The sequence below is a fragment of the Globicephala melas genome, chromosome 7, assembly GCF_963455315.2.
Source record: "Globicephala melas chromosome 7, mGloMel1.2, whole genome shotgun sequence".
Lineage (NCBI taxonomy): Eukaryota > Metazoa > Chordata > Mammalia > Artiodactyla > Delphinidae > Globicephala > Globicephala melas.
This window is the reverse complement of record NC_083320.1, coordinates 45,156,948-45,168,725: the sequence shown is the minus strand read 5'-3', so window position 1 is coordinate 45,168,725 and position 11,778 is coordinate 45,156,948.

The following is an 11,778-nucleotide window of genomic DNA, read 5'->3' as shown; positions in this document are numbered from 1 at the left end:
TCCTGGGCATATATCTGGAGAAACCATAATTCGAAAAGATACATGAACCCCAGTGTTCATTGCAGCACTATTTACAACAGCCAGGACATGGAAGCAACCTAAATGTCCATCAACAAAGAAAGGATAAGGAAGATGTGGTACAATGGAATATTACTCAGCCGTAAAAAGAACAAAATGATGTCATTTGCAGTGACATGGATGGACCTAGAGACTGTCATAATGAGTAAGGTAAGTCAGACAGAGAAAGGCAAATATCATATGATGTGGCTTATATGAAGAATCTAAAAAAATGGTACAAATGAACCTATTTACAAAACAGAAATAGAGTCACACATGTAGAAAACTAACTTATGGTTACCAAGGGGGAAAAGGAGAGGAAGGGATAAATTGGGAGATTGGGATTGATATATACACACTACTATATATAAAATAGATAACTAATAAGAACCTATTGTATAGCACAATAAACTCTACTCAATACTCTGTAATGACCTATATGGGAATAGAATCTAAAAAAAGACTAGAGGGATGGGATAGGGAGGGTGGGAGGGAGATGCAAGAGGGAGGAGATAGGGGGATACATGTATATGTATAGCTGATTCACTTTGTTATAAAGCAGAAACTAACACACCGTTGTAAAGCAATTATACTCCAATAAAGATGTTTTAAAAAAAAGAGTGGATAAATGTATATGTATAACTGATTCACTTTGCTGTACAGCAGAAACTAACACAGCATTGTAAATCACCTACACTCTAATAAAAATTAATAAAAAGACTCAGCAAAAGGATGCAATTGGTAGCTATTAGTAATTGAGTATGTATTGCTTATTTGTTATATGGTAATTAGTTCCAGATAAAACTTGGAAGACATAGCATGCACAAAAGGAGGAAGGAGACCTGATATATGGGTATTCCTAGGAAAAGTGAATATAGATGGAGTATTGGGCTAAGAAACTCTAGTTGAAGCATTAGAGCATTGGGCTATTCAGCTAGGGAGAAACTCCAAAGCATAAGAGAAGATACTTAAATTAAGGGGAAGAGAAACTGAAGGGTAGTACCATTAATGTTTATTTTTATTCAAAATGCATGAAGATTTTTAATCATATATAATATTCCATTGAATCTTCATACCAACCTCAGGATATCTTATTATCTCTATTTTATCAGTGAAGAGTCCAAGATTCCAAATGGTAAAGTGATCTATCCAAGGTCATATCACATTAAGTGGCAGAATCAGACCTGGAATCCATGTCTCCTGACTCCATGACCATTTTTCTTCTGATTACAATCACAGCAGCAACTTTGCAAATTTCATAATTTTGCACATGTCCAGCTCTGTGTTTCTGAACAATCTAGAATAAGAATAGTCTAAAAAAACCAATGGCCCACCAACTTCTAAGACTATAAACACTTTAGCTCATGCAATCCAATCTAATCTCTTCAGCTCTGTTTTTCATTAATATTTAGATTTGCTAACATGTGACCAAAATCTAGGACTAGTGTTTTTTAAATGTTTTTAATAAAAATGATTTCACTTTGTCTAATGCAAGAAAATAGATGACATGGCACATGAGAGTTGCTTGCATTCCAGACTTGTCAGAATGAGAAGGACAAATGAAATATAATTAAGTACATGAATTGATAATGGCTCTTGGGAAATATTCAGTTGTATTTGAATCTGTAAAGATACAAGATACATCATTGTATACCAGTAGTAGTAGATATTATTCCATAGAGATGCTTGAAAATGACAAAACATACTTTTACAATTATAAAATGAAATACTTTTGCCTTCACGGTTCAAGAAAAGGAGGATTTTTATAGCTGTTAAATGGAAATTTAATGATTAATGTATTTTGGAAAAAATCCCAGATAATTTATTAAACATAGAGAAGATCTGCTCAAAGGAAGAAGACACTGAATTAAGAAAGAAGGTTAAAAATGAAAGCTATTCTCACCTGGCTGATTAATATGCTCATCACCATTTATGAATCTATCTTGAGAAGAGAGATGTCAAGTTACACATCTTTCTTTCACCTAGTGTTTTTATAAAATATTTTTTCATCTTCCAAATTTTAATTTTCCTGTATGTTCTGTTCTAGATATATCTCTTCTATGTAGTTTATAATTAGATCGTTGTTCATGTAGTCTGACAATCTTTTTCTTTTCACTTGAACACTTCTAGTGCACTTATCCTAAAAAACAATATTGTTGCTATAAAATGTTGAAAGTCAGCTGACTGTCTAATTATCACTATTTTGAAGGAATTATGTCTCCTTTGGCTACACCTAAGTTTTCTCTTTGTCTTTGATTTTTATTTATTTATTCATTCATTCATTCATTCGAGGTTGATTAAATTTCTTGAAATTATGTATGGGTGTCCATGGCATGTTTTATTATATCCTGACAATTCTTCCTTTCCTACTTAAACATACCTTGGTTTACAATGAACAGAATAAATATCCTCATGTCACTGATAATAAGCTTTTCCATATACTGTACTTTGGTCGGGAAAATGTAGAAGGAAGTGAGAGTGTGTCAGTACCTAGCCAAGTGTTAAATATCAAGTGTTTCCATTTGTCCCTCTTGTGCTATTGACAACCACCATCACAAAAGTATGTCCAAATTAGTTGCTGGTTCCAAAATGAGAGTCACAGAGAGCAGTATTGAATTTGATCCTCAACCAATTTGAAGAATTGTGCACAAAAGTAAATGTCTTTTACTGTAGGCTACTGACACGCAGGGTTTGTTTGTTACACAGTATTATTGATGCCAGTTTCTGAGTACTGCAATATCTTTCATTGGTTTTGAAAAATTCTAAGTCATTATCTCTCTCTCTCTCTCTCTCTCTCTCCTCTCTCTCTCTCTCTCTTCCAATTATGCATATGCTAAACCTTTTCACACTTTACTCTTTTAGCCACAGGTGAAAATTTCCATCTTTTGATAATTCTGTACTTCATATAATTTCTTCTAACCTATATTCCAGATCATAAATGTCCTCTATAAATTTGCTGAATCTGATTTTAAAAATATCTAAGGAGGTTTTTTCTATAATTTCAATTTGATTGTTTTCCACATATGATATGCCATTTTAATAGCATATCATTTTAATTCCTATCTTCAATTTTGTCTTTCGTATTTTTTTCTCAAGTATAGTTAGGATAGTGATTTCTTAGTCTGCATCTAACAATTTCATAATCTGAAGTCCTTACATTCAGCTTCCTTTTTATTTCTTCTAGTTCACAGTCATTTTCTTTATGACTGATTATCTTTTATTATTGGTTATATTTTTAAAAATTTGAACTTATGGAAAAAGTTCCTTTTTCAGACAAGATTTTTGCTCTTGTCTGACAGACGGCTAGGGACACTACCTGTCCATGTCCACTTTAAACAATGCAATAGCTTCCAATTCCTTGGATCACCCACATTACAATTCCTGGATTATAATTCCATGCAAGGATTAGTTCTCTTCTAGTTTACATTCACCAAGAGGTTGTAGCCCATAGAGTCCAAACTGATGTGAATATCTATTAGACTCTCCACCTTATGTATGCCCTCAGCTTTGAAATCTGTCCTCTTCATTACAGGCAGTTTTTAATTTTTTAGGTCAACAAATGTCAATAGGCAAAATTAGCTTCTATGCTTGTTTTCCTACTTGATTTCTAGTATTCCCTTTGTCACTGATAATTGTCTACAATTTTGTTATTTTCTTAAGTGTTTTAAAGAGGAGATTTAAAAAAATCTTTAAGTTTTAAATTGCTGTTAGCAGGAGAAGTGGTCTGAATAACCTAGTCCATCATTATCAGAAACAGGAAGTTTCTCACAGTCTTTCTAGGCTTTTCATTATATGGCTTCATTTTTCTGTGTAATTTCCTTTTCTTCCATCTTCTCTTTCCACTATCTTACATGTTTGCACTGGAATCAATCCTGACTCAAATTAAAGAATATTTGCAAAATCTAAAACAGCAGAAAGTCAGTGTTACTGTTAGACTGACTCTCATCTTTTGCTTTTATGAAGTTGGGAACAAACCCTCGCCTTGGGCCCCAATTTAGTCGTCTTTTTTTCCTCTTCTGTGCAAGAGATCTTGTCTAGAAAGTCTGGAAAACATTCTAGCATGGTATCAATGCCTTGCATTTCCAAAGCTCCTTTTTCATTGCTGAAATCCTGTCTGGACTCTTTAAACCTCATGGCTAATGTTATGTTTGTTTAGAAAACACCATCTTGATGCAGATGTCTGACATTTATCTCTACATGTTATTTTCTACATAAATCAGTGTTGCAGTGTTTCATTGGCTTCATGGGAACCTCCATGCCATTTTCTGAACCTCTTTGGTACTGATTGCTCCTGGATCTACCTCCTTTTAACCTACTCTCTGAATGACAAGTTCTCCCTGCTGACTCACTTTACCCCATCTCTTACAGCTGCAAATACAGTATACCCACAGATGTCACCCACAGACCAAATGCGGTTCCATATTCTAGCCCCTCTTTGATAATGCTATCTATCAGCTTCATGAACTATTTCATAAACTTCCATGTCACAAGACATGATCCTTCACCATTTGTCATTGAGGGGTAAAGAAAAAAGATGAAAATTAATTAGCTGATTTAATTATTTGATTACACATTTTCTCAAAGGTGTAATATTTAAGGACAAATACACCAATTGAGTCAGCAGTATTTTAAAAAATAAAAGTTCCTACTAACAGTAGGAGCACCCTTACTTTCAGCTTTTGCAAGTTGATTACATTGACAGATTCTCTCTTAATGAAATTTATTAAATTTAGTTCTCTCAATATTTTTGGTTTACTTTTGGAATCTAACTCATGGAGGAAAGGTATTAGACATAAAATCTGAGTTACAGCTGTGTTGTTTCAAAATGAATAACGTCTACCGGGTGAGACACTGAGTCAAGGGTTTAGTTTGCAGCATAAGGAAAATATTTGTGAGTGTTGCTGGAAAAGCTGACAATCTACCATATGCAGCCTCACTTTTAGATAGAGAAGCATGGTAATGAGAGCAAACTGCTATTTTGGCTAGAAAACCAAATGCAACTTTTGTATCCACGTCAGTTATATCCAGAAGAATCTCTGTTTGATTACAAATAACACTCAACTGCTTTTCCTTGTTTTAGAAAATAACATTTGAAGTTCTGAAACATTAAAATAAACTTCTGGTCTTAAATTCAGTGGAAAAAGATTTCCTGGAAAAAAGCAGGGAAAACATTCTTATTGCTCAACACAGAACGTTATCTAAAAGAGATAATAGGCTTAAAATTGAGTTCACTAGCCTTTGCTTCCACAAGCATAAGCAAGTGATATGATTGTTGTGTTGACTTAGGCAAAATGCAAATTAGGTGAGGCTATATTTTCTGACTATTGATTTATTATTCAGATAACATTTTAAAATTTCTTTATTGAAAATATGTGTTCTTCATTTGGATAAGTTCTCCACATTGATCAGTTTCACGAGGCAGTTAATACTAAAAGTTAGAGAAAGTAGTAATGACTTTTTAGGAAGAATGGATTTTAAAATACTCATCTATATGTATTTTTAACTCAATTTTTTAAAACTTGAGCTAAACTAAACCTACTTGCAAGAAGTTGGTAGGTTTTAAGTTGAAGAGAAAGCTCAGTTCATTGAGTCTACAGGGTATTCATTTGCTTTCATTTCTGAACTAGATTTGTGCTAATATGTGAGCATATATGAGGATATAACTTGGTTATTTATGTACTTTGATGGGATTAAGAGAATACTGTAGTAGAAGTCAGAGCAATGCATTTCTAGCACCACCATAAACTAGCTGTGTAACTCTGAAGAAAGAGCAAAACCCCTCTTTTCATGTTAAAATTCTCTGAAAGCACTAAAAATATAATAGCATGGTGAATACGCCGTTGAACGGACAGACCAAACTTTTCCATAAATCCAAGTATTTTACAGAGTTAATCATCACATGGCATGACCTTGCCTCCAGTAGTTCATCTCCTTCCAGAGACAACACTGACAGACAAGCAGAAGTCTAGGATAGATGACCTGGAAAGTCATTTTCTGTCTTTACTTTCTCTGGTAATTCAAGGCCAGACTGAATGCTCTGCCTGCAATAAGACTTCAGCATTAGCAAAGTTAGGAGAGGTGTGCAGTGCACGCAGAGTTAATTGAAGGAAAATGAGCTAATGAACTCTAGGGAGGCAACCACATTGCACTATAAAACATTTTCTTGGCTTCTAAACTAAGAATTGATTTAATAATGCAATAAATGAACTAATGTGAAAACAAAGAGCCAATATCAGTCAAAACCTGTTAGCAAGTTGATGAACCTGACTTCATTTTTAAAAAGCCATTTGTATGGGCAAATAAGTACCATCGTTAACAAAGTAAATACAATACAAAGATGTTTAAATTTAACAGGTAAATTTTAGGAATAAATTGAAATCATTATTAAGCATGATTGGATTTTTACACAACTTAAAAAAGTCAAAAGTCGTGGTTGGTCTGTTTATACAAAAAGCCTCAGTGGTCAGTTTTGACCATTGCAGTCAACTAGATCCATTATCATACTGTAATTTATTAACGGAGCCTGATGTTCATGTTCAAAATCAGTTATGTCATTTAGAAGTGATCTGAAGAAGTGTTTAAGTCAATGCATTTGGCACAATATAAGAGATCTGAGAGAAGAAAGCGAGAAAAACACAGAGAAGGGAAAGGAAATATCTTCTCTGATGATTCAACTAAAACTAGTTAAATCCTCCTGGGATTACCAACAAAAAGTACTTTAGTCTTGTTGAAAAAGCTGCTTTTTGAATTTGTCAGACATATGTGAATTAAATTAAAACAATGATGAAATTAGGTAATACTGCCAGTAAACTTGTCCACTGACTTCCCCCAGCCCCCAGATTTTCTAAGGAAAAATGAAATAAGCTTCTAGAGTTGAAAAACAACCCTTTATTGTACTGTACCAATATGGCAAATTGGTTAAGATATTAGAAATACATGGAAATACAGCCTTCCCCTTTTTCTTCACCTAAGGAAATAAGAAAAGAGTTTTATGAAGTAGGATGTCAACAGATTAATATAATTGCTTTGCAATGTTGGAAATTCAAAACACTAAATTTAGAGTCCCTTGCCAGTATATATCATTTTGTTAGCCATTATTATTACAAAACATTCTTGAATAATTTTAAGTCATTAACCTTACTGTTTAAAACAGAATGTGGTACAAAAATAAAATTTCTGAGATATTTGAGAATTTATGAAATTAGTTATTATATGTGTGGACTAATGCTGATATGGCTGACTTTCTTCTACCTTGGTTTACTTCAGAATTATTAAGTTGTCAAATAAAGCAATATCTCATGTAATAATAAAAGAGAAAACTATTGATACTAATACCTAAGACAGGCTTGAAATCATTATTTAATTCATCCATGCATAAAATTGGCAAATAATGTTTTCAGTAGAAAGACAATTATTTTCAGTCTGCATATCAAGAAAAAGAAAATATGAGTTTTTTACAAAGCAACAAGTCATTTTAACTATAAAAATTAAAAAAGGAAACAAAGCTGCTGTACTAGTAGATATCCTCCATACTCCTACCAAATAATACATAGGCTGTAGAGTTTGTTGCCTCAAGAAAACTTTGGGACTAGTGGACAATACTAAAAGATTGTTGTATGTAACATACTGTATTTAATGGTTTGTTTCCTTTAATTTAAAAATTCTGGCTAAAAATGTTTTTATCTCCTTTATAAGCTTTAAGTAATTTTTTTAAAGAGGAAAAACAAGGAAGAGGGAGGGAAGGAAAGAAGAAAAGAAGGAAAGAAATTCAAATCTATTAAATATGTTATTTTTCAGCAGAAGTTATTGTTCATCTACCCACTCAAAGTATTTCCACCTTTAAATGACCTTATCTCTGAAAAGTATGTACATAATACAAAAATTAATAGAAAAGAAAACTAATTTTCTTAGTCCAGTGATTTCAAAATGTTATTGAACTAATGAATTAACTAAATCATTGTCATGTCTCATAACTTCATGCAAGCCCCCAAGTACCAATAGGGGAACCCATTTAATTACGTCTTTTCCTTCTCACGGATGCAGAATCAAATTAATAATGACACATTAATCCAAAAAATAAACATTTTGTATTTTTTGTATGAGTCTCTACTAAACATTGCCATTCTTACTGATACCACATCTTGATATGTTCTTGTTCTTTTCTTCTGATAGTGAGCATCTGCTTCATAACACATTAGTAAAGTTAAGACATGTAGTAAATTATAGAATACCAAGTCCATATTCCTTCTGCCTTAGTTGAGCCAGTAGCCAATCTGATACTTTGGTTCAAGATTTGGAATCAAGGGTCTTAGAGAAAACAACCACTGAGTCACATTAATAGTGAAACTTCAGAAGGACGGTCCTTCAAACACTCAAATGCCATTGCTTATGTCCCCAGACACGTCATGTTCCCTAGCTGGAATCACCAGTGCTCATGTCACCAGATTTCCCTGGCTTTCTTCCTGATTATTCAAATTTTGCTTAAATTCTATAAAATGCTTAAGTACTTTTCCAATAAATTTCATTTTATCCTTAAACTAGACTAAGTTTCTCTTACTTACACATTTGAAGAAAATTATAGCATGCAGTTTGTGTGCAAGTGAATGCCCTAATCCATATAGAGTATACGTACTACTAAAAACCATTTTTCCTGATTTGAAAGAGGGGACTTAAAACATAAACATGAAGGAAACTGGTAAATACATTTTTTTTGAAACGTAAAAGAGACTCTGAGAAACACTGTTATACAGATCTTCATATCTTCTCTTATAATCTGGGCCTGACTACGTATTTAGAACAAAGTTTATTTTCATCCATTGCATACGTTTTGCTGAGAGAGTAAAACACCACTATACTTTTCTATAAAATTTTTTGAATTTTTAGTCTATATAAATGTACATTTCTTTTTCACTAATGCTTTTATTTTGACTAATAATTGATATAGATATAAATTTTCAAATCTAATGTTATAATGGAGTTTTTACTAAGTTCCAGAAGATAAAACAGGACATAGAAATATATGGAAAAGAATTTAGAGTGCATTACAGAGCCATTCTCTGTGGGCACTTTACTTCCCACAGCCTCTAACAATCAGGCAGGGTAAATGGTTTTAAAGTAGGATCATGCTTAAATAAATATTCTCAGCCACCCAAACCGTCTACTCACTTCTGAAGGTTCGGAAACATTGGTGAATGTTTTGCATTTCTGGTTTCTGACCTAGATTGAACTGGACACACTGAAATATTATGAGAAAGGCTATTTTTTGGCTTGAACTGGAAATAAATCTGCCAGCATTCCAGTGAGCATGCCTTTCTTCTGTCCATCTTTGACTGTTTGAAAAGTCAAGTTATGTTAGACCCAGCCATTAATCTGAACTACAGCTAGACTGTGAAACTTTTTAAAGAATGATAGAAATGCCCAACCAAAATTTGGGAGGGCAGAGCTTTTAGGAGGGCTGTTATTGCCAAAAGTCAAAAACATTTGGTAAGTGAGAGAAACGGGTTGTCAAAACATGTGTCGGTGGATATGTTGTCCCCATGCAGGCGAGGTGACCTAAGAGTAGCTTCTCACCTAGTATGTGACCAAAACTACTCCAGATAGAGCATCCTAGCTGAGGTTTTTGAGATATTTTAGTAATAGTCTCTCATCCACATTCAGTGAGAAGAGGGCACGCCAATAGTTAAATATCCTTTTAAGCTTTAGCAGCATACTAACCTCATATTTTACTAGTAGGATATTTGTGATGGTATAATTTTGTAATTTGTAAGTAACTTTAAACTTTATTAATCTTCAAATTGATCCCCTTCTACCAAACACTGCTTTTTACTTTTAGAATTATGAATTTTCCATAAGGAACAAAGAGTATGACTAATGTGAGGCTCTGTGTTACTGTTACAACATCCTGATGGGCTTTTTTCTCTTACTTATGCTTTTATCTTATTCAAACATAACTTGGTTCTTTTAGAATCATGAAATAGAGTTGAAACTCTCTCCTTCAAAGGTTAAAACAACCCCATATATTCTTTTGTGGAAAGGAGTGGCATGTTATCCCCCTGTCACACAAGCATTAGACTTTGCCCAAACCTGTGTCCACAGGACAGTCACAAATGGAGCTAATTTTTGCCTTTTCAGTCACCAGTGAAGGAGAACAGCTGGCTCCTTTCCTTTGTATATCCTTTCCTTTGTCTATTCATCTTTTATATACTTAGAGAGCAGGCGCATCTCTCAGTGTTTAACCAAGACTAAACAATAAGGATCCTTTGGACTTTACTTATCACTTTTATTCCCAGCTCATTAATAATCATGGGGTTGACCCCTGAAACTTTCCTAACTATTTTCCCCTCTTAAATTGTAGGATTAGAAGCAACAGTAGTCTTGAAAGGACATATGTTGAAAGAATTTCTTCATGGTTCTTAAAGATTTTTGCACATTACCTTACTTCTATAGTAAGTATGACACATAGTTGACAAATGTGCTCAAACTTAGTTTGTTATTTCACCCACTTCCAGCAATGTTTTGTGAGCATGCTGATGGCATATATTTTCTTCCCATGTCTATTTTCACCCCAGCTCCAATCAAGAAGCTAAAGATTTACATTTTTTTAAAAAAGTTTATTTACTTTTGGCTGCATTGGGTCTTCATTGCTGCACGTGGGCTTTCTCTAGTCGCAGTGAGCAGGGGCTTCTCTTCATTGGGATGTGCCAGCTTCTCATTGCGGTGGCTTCTCTTGTTGCGGAGCATGGACTCTAGGCACACAGGCTTCAGTAGATGCAGCACGCGGGCTCAGTAGTTGAGGCCCGTGGGCCCTAGAAAGCGTGGGCTTCAGTAGTTACAGTGCGTGGGCTCAGTAGTTGTGGCACATGGGCTCTAGGGTGCGTGGGCTTCAGTATTTGTGGTGTGCAGGCTCAGTAGTTGTGGCTCATGGGCTTTAAAGCACAGGCTCAGTAGTTATGGCACACAGGACTAGTTGCTCCGTGGCATGTGGGAACCTCCTGGACCAGGGATCAAACTCATGTCTCCTGCATTGGCAGACAAATTCTTAACCACTGTGCCACCAGGGAAGTCCCTAAAGGTTTACATTTGAATTTGACAAATAGCCAAGCCAATTTCTGCAACCATCTGATGCTACATGCCTCTCTATATATGAGGGGCATTAAAACTTTACCACCACCCATGGCAAAGATTCCAAAAGCATCTAAATTCACCTTAATAATTAAATAGAAGAAAGAAATTTTTAAATAGGAAAAGCCATTTCAGAATCAAATAGGCAAGAATGAATTACCCTGTGACTATTGCTACAAATCAAATTGGAATTTGACTTCCTAGTGGGATGTTGTCAAAGAAGCAGGCTTTTTCTCTCCTTCTATTTTGCCATATTTTCATATTGCCCATTTGTCTTTTGATTGATAGGTGTCTGCCATTGCTCAAGACATCATAATGTCCATCTTCAGAGTAGGAAGAAGAGGCTGATCTAACATTAATCTCAGATTTGTTTCTTCTATTGGGAAATTAATTTTTTTTTCCAGAATCACCTCCTCCTAGGAGAATTTCTCTCTAATCACTCAGTCACTTCCTTCTACAAGAAGTCTGAAAAACAGAGTTTCTTTCAAATTAGAATAAAATTATGATGATTAAAATAAACCAATCACAATTCACTTCCTAGGTTTGGCAGATTTCCTTATTTTCTGGAAGTCAAGACCTCTCAGTCCACCACTTAAACAA